The sequence below is a fragment of the Somniosus microcephalus genome, chromosome 9, assembly GCF_052327205.1.
Source record: "Somniosus microcephalus isolate GS21.2 chromosome 9, FLI_Smic_1.0, whole genome shotgun sequence".
Classification (NCBI taxonomy): domain Eukaryota; kingdom Metazoa; phylum Chordata; class Chondrichthyes; order Squaliformes; family Somniosidae; genus Somniosus; species Somniosus microcephalus.
In genome coordinates, this window is record NC_140995.1 from 206,601,688 (window position 1) to 206,607,687 (window position 6,000).

Genomic DNA, 6,000 nt, shown 5'->3' on the forward strand with positions numbered 1-6,000 from the left:
AACAAACCATCAGGGTCAAATTTGAGAGTCATCTGTTCTTGTTACAGTTGCCTCCGGCTGTACCCTGCTGTTATTCCACCTAATGTACACACACAGAAAAAAAACACTTGTCACACAGCATTTACTTACATTGGGTTATTAGAAACGTATATATATAATATATAGATCTCTGAAAATAGTGCCAGTCAGACCAATCATTAAAACTAATGCAACATCAGTAAACCCTGACAAACTAATCTTTTCACAGTAAATGTGCCTGTACCAACAATACCCACCCATCTTTGCAAACTAAACAAAACATGAAAACAGCCATTATTCAAAATCTCAAGTGTTATTTACTCCAATGCAAGTCTTCCCTGGGTTAGATTCGAGATACACAGCAATGGAGTAAAGATACTAACTTTTAAACAGAGCTTTTATGAATAGAATTATATGATGCAGGAAAATGGCTCAATGTATGTGCGAAATACATTCTAACAGCACATCCAAAACAGAATATGGCACACACACAGAAATCAATGGCACACAACGTATCTGCATCAAGAATACAGTGCAGCTTTTGCATAAAATTTAACTGTCTGGGAACTGGGTGGTGCAATTTACAACAATGTTCTTTCAATTCTAAATTTGAGAGATCAATCCCAGCCCAGACTAATGTGATGAGTTTGGACAGCCTTAAACTAGTCCCAGAGTACAAAACTGCCCATAATAATTAGCATTAAATTGTCACCTACTTAGAAACCATAAAGATAGCTGGAGTTGGCAATGGAAATGTCAAACACCTTCACTAGATTGAAATACTGTAGATTCTTTCCCAGCAGGCAACTCCAGCCTTTGTGACCACAAAATCCACCAGCTTTTTAAAAATGTGAATAATTTAGCTTATTGACAGGCATTCTTCTACAAACATGTCAAGTGCTTCTTCACCCCAGCATATTCACCTTCCTTTTCCACCAGGTATTTTCTGTCCCTCTACCCCATGAACCACGACACTCATCCACCAGTGCTGTAACAGCTCCATTTGCCAACAACAGCTTCCCATTCTCATCCCAGGAGCCTGCCTTCCTACCCTTCCCGAGTCTGACCCTCAAATGTCTCCACTCCCAATACAGATGCCCCCATCAATCACCCTCCTCACTGACTTCTATCCATTTCTCTTCTACAACACACCAGTACATGCCCACTATTTTTGCACTTGCCTCCCATTACCCCAAGCTTTCTTCTAGCCCCATATCCCTGTCTGCCACATGATGCTGCTTGCCATTCACCCTGGCCTGGTAACACCAAATATTCCCATCTCCTGTTCTCTTCAGCACACATTCTTCCCCCACTCTCTTTTCAACACCTCCACATCTCACTCCACTCCCCCCGCCTTTGGTGCCAAATAGCCATTCCCATCCACCCTATACCCTTGCTCTGCCACACTGCAGAGAGGCCTCTCCACACCCTCTGCTGTACCCCACAGAACATTTCTTTACCCAGTCATGGGCTCCATCTCTACATTGCAATTCTGCCTTCTTTCTCCACATCAACACTTCTCTGTCACATCCATCAACATGGGAAGCTCATATTGCTTCCTCCCCCACCAATCACACTATGGCCTCAGGATCCTGTTCTCTCTTTTTGCCATGTTATTGAGGGCCCCCACTCCACTTTCCTCCCCCGGGTGCTGCTGCCCCGCTGCCCCCCTCCCGATATGCACCTTAGACTCCTATTCTATCTGTCTATTGCACTCTCCTGGGTCTCTGTCCCTCGTTACCACGTCCCCTTGGATCGCTGACCTCCCTCTCCCTTCAATAACCACATCTTTGCTGTTGCAAAATGTATTAGTTGCTGTTGCATTAAGTAGGTAGGTTTCCTTTCAGCCACACCCACCAAAGCAATTGGCCTTTCAACCACACCTGCTCACTTCTCACCTGTATCCACCTAACGGTGCATGCCCCACTTCCATCAACTCACTTTGTACTTCAGCAGCACCACGTTTCATTATCTCTGCCCCATCCAGTTTCTCCATGTGTCGTTTCCCAATCCATGTGGCCATATATATGACTCCAAGCTAAATTGATCAACCCATGCTCACTCAAATTCCATCTGTTCACTTTCCAGCAGCAACCTCGTTTCCTTATCTCTATCCTCTTTTCTCCCTATGCATTTCCTTCTGTTCACACCGCCATTACCTCCACTTCTCTCTTGCCCCAAACTCACAGCCAAATTGCGCATCTGCCCTCCTCTGTCACTTCCAAACCGGTTAGTCTGCTTCCCATTGCTGATATATATCTAATCTTCACCACCTTCCACCAAACTCAACATCCCATTCCACACATCCAACTCCCTGTACTTAGCTTCCACCCTATCCACCTCCCTGCTGTACACTTCCCCCCCCCCCCAGTAATGCAATCTCCAATTCCCTGCATACTTCTGTCCATTCCATTTCCCCACACTTCTGCATCTGCCTTTACCCAGCTGCTATTATCAGGATTCAGCCCTGCTTACAACATTCTTGGGAATTGGGATTATTCTGGTCTCCACAGCACAAATGAAAGGGCCTTATTAACACAATGGTCCCATCATAGTTGATGCAGTATTTCTACTCGTACAATGGAGACTGATTATTATCCCGTCTTCCCTTACTTGAAAGGAGCAGTCCTGAATCCTAGCAATGCCAAACTGGGAAACGGAACGCAAGGCACAAGGACACAGGCAGGGCTGGAACAGAATGGGAAGCAAAGGGAATTCTGGGAGATTACATGGCTTGTACAAAAGCTGAAGGTGGAAAAAAGAAATCTGTAGATCCACACAAAGCGTACATGCATCTACTGTGTCACAGCACATTGGAACACCAACTTACCGTGGCACTATGCCCACACTCTTTAAAAACATGAATTACTTTTACTTGCCCTTATCAATTTTTCGGCCCCATTTTAAAACATCACCACCCAAGTCATACCCAGCAAGCAAGGCTACTAGGCCTCCCATCATTCTGTAACTAGCTGCTTATAGATTTACTGGAGAGCATCTCAAGTGGTTTGCCTCCACCCCAGATAAGAAACTCACTTGTGTGGGGAAAGAGTGCATGAACCCACATCTTACCACTGTTTTACACTCACGATTTTATTTCAATTGCATGATGCCCTCAAATTCTTACAACATATTCCTGTAGAGAGAGAATTTAAATAAATATTATACTCGCCAGTCTTTATTGACTGTAAACCTCGTTTTTTTTTAAATATAAACCAGTGACATGATTTTTAAGTTATGGAGGATGGCAAAAAATACCTTGTTAGTAAGCATAAATTTGCGCCGGCTGAGTGGGAATTGCAAGCTTGCATTTTTTTTTAAAAAAGGGTACACTTTTTAATTAATTGTTTTTATATATAGGTTTAAAAAATTGGCAATCCTTACTACTAAATGGTGAGGAAACGGGGCCAACTGGATCGAATAGAATTTGAGTTAGTTAGGTCAATATTCAAGCCACACCAAAAAATATTACATATTTAGGGAACTGGAAGCCTCCTGCTGTTTGCAATTTCCAGGTGTTTCTCAAAAGGGTCATTTTATATATTTTTTTAAAAATGACACCTCGACAGAGAAAAAAAAATTCCAATGCAACCACTGGAGGCTTCCTATCTCCACATGCGTAAAGTGGAATGAAATAAAGACCATTTCTCCATCCTCGGTGGCCTGCGGCCATTATCAGCAACGCGTGTCGCTTTAGCCTCTGGCGTGATCCGTAGCAACGAGACCATTAAAAAAATAACGGTTGAAATTCGGTTCCATTTTCAAAAAAAAAACGGACACGTGCCAAGTCCCGAACCCCCGCCATCGTGTTTTTTAAAAAAAAAGTAAGTAATAATAGATATATTTCATGAAGTTAATTATATTTTGGGTATTTTTTTTAAAGCGTAGCTTTGCATCAAAAAAATTCGTCTCTTTTGCTTCCCTTGGGTGGCGGTTCATGCGCCGCATGGACCAAAGAGAAAGAGAAAGAAACACGGCATCATCCGTGGCACCGCTTTTAATCCGTCGGAGAACAGTCCCGTCACCAATACAAAAAGGCTTTTAAGAAAGGGAGGGGGAAATTTAAAAAAAAGCCCAAAGCCCACATTTTAGATTAGATACCGATAACGCGGTGGAGATTAAAGCCAATTTTATTCGCCACATCGTAGTGGCGGCATGGATGAAAGAAGACATGTTGGGAGGAGGAGCGGAGGAGGGGGGAGACATGGTGGTGAGGGAATTGGAAGAATTCCTGAAAATTCAGGCTTTCAGCCTGTTGTTAATTTAATTTTTGTTTTTTTTAAAAAAAAACATTTAATGAGAAAGATGCTTTTTCTTCTTACCTCGCTCCGATAAAAATCGGAAGTTTTGTGATTCTCTTCCTTGCCCGCCATTGTTGGAGCCGCGCACGCTGACCTGCCTTCTTCCTCACCGGCTCCTCCGACTAATGACGCACCATCGCTGGAAGACGATTCATCTCAGCGGCTCCTCCCCATCCATCCATCCATCCCGCCTTGGGGTCTGTGAATGGGGAAGGGAGAGGGTGAAGAACCCCGCAGCTCAGGAGTCTGTCCAGCCCCACGGCTCATTCCATCCTGGTCCAATCTGATATTAATATTAAATCGTTAAAACGGGTTTTTAAAAAAATGCAGTGCGATTAATTTCTTATTAAAAAAAGAGAAAATTTTATGAATCATGTCTATCAACGACGTGACCTGCATCATCGAAGACATCACAATGATTGACATCGCGCGATTTAGGGGTTGGAGTTAGCGACCACAGCTTGAGTACATACATGTCTTGTGCCAGCGTGTCGAGTCCTGTCCATAAAGCCGCATCGTTATTTGAATTTTTGAGCTTATCCAAATGATACATGACAGGACTGGAAATAGTGCGTCCTGCCCCCGCCACCTTTTTCTCGCCCGGTACTAACGTCAGGCTGGATACAGTATAAACCAGATGGATGCAGATACCTCTACTCTGTCCCAACTGTGTACAAGTTTGAGATCAGCTCTGAGTTTATGATTCTCAGACATCCTCCAAAGGTGGTTAACTTTGTTTCCAGCATCAGGCCCATAGACTAGCCCGATATAGAAGGATGGAGTTCCCTGTCATACAGGATTTGGCCGATAAAGCGGATTTGTTAAATGTCACAGTTGCTGAGAAGTCCAGTTGAATTGTAAACATTGCAGTCCTCATCATCATTCTTCCTGCACCGTTGAGGCGCACTAGGCGGTATGAATCAACGTCATCCAATTCTGTCTTGAGCTTTTGCCTCTAGCAAACATAGTTGCAAGTACACTTCAGGTACATCATTGTTATGGTGTTGCATAGAGTTCCTCTTTGCTTAAGGATCTTTATTATAGTTTTATGTCAGGCAGTCTCAGAATGTGATCAGTGTCTTCTATTCCGGACTGTGCTCTCTGAAGTACACTTTCATTTGTTACTTTCTTAAACCACCTTATATTAAAGAGTGATTGCAGCAACTATACTGGAAGCTGTTGAGCTTCTTTTGTGGATATGTTTGTTGCACAGCCAACGCATTGCTCTTAAAAATTCTTGACTTCATCTTTTCTCTAATCACATTTGATTTCCAGATTGAGTCAAGCGTTTGAAAAGCTCCGTTAGCTTTTCCGATGTGAGCTTTGACATCAGATATGCAAACTCCATCGCCTTGCACCACACTGTTTAAGTAGGTAAAATAATGCATAGTTTGCAGTCATTCACCTTCCAGGATTATTTTTTCATCAGAGTCAACATTAACTTTTATGATAGCAAAATACTGCAGATGCTGGAAATCCGAAATAACAACAGAAAATGCTGGAAAAACTCAGCAGGCCAGGCAACATCCGTGGAGAGAAAATAGAGTCAATGTTTCGGGTCAAACCCTTTGTCAAGACTGGAAAAGCACAGGAAATGAAATAGATTGAAAGGCCAGGCTGGGAGAGAACAAAGAGAAGTTAAGAGACATTAAGAGGTATTCAAAACTAGACGAGATGGTGA

General features: G+C 43.0%; 1 protein-coding gene across 4 annotated transcripts in view; it reads right to left on the reverse strand.

Annotated features, from left to right (window-relative positions):
* The window catches only part of slc22a16 (solute carrier family 22 member 16), a 108,600-nt gene extending 103,320 nt beyond the window's left edge, over positions 1-5,280 (reverse strand). For 2 of the 4 annotated variants that reach the window (XM_085997811.1, XM_085997810.1), the window contains exon 1: positions 4,341-4,711. The gene's annotated coding sequence lies outside the window, so the exon portion shown is untranslated. Of the gene's footprint in view, positions 1-3,107; positions 3,155-4,340; positions 4,712-4,792 lie in introns of those variants that run through there. The other 2 variants (XM_085997808.1, XM_085997809.1) reach the window with 2 other exon arrangements.
* Positions 5,281-6,000: the final 720 nt, after the last annotated feature.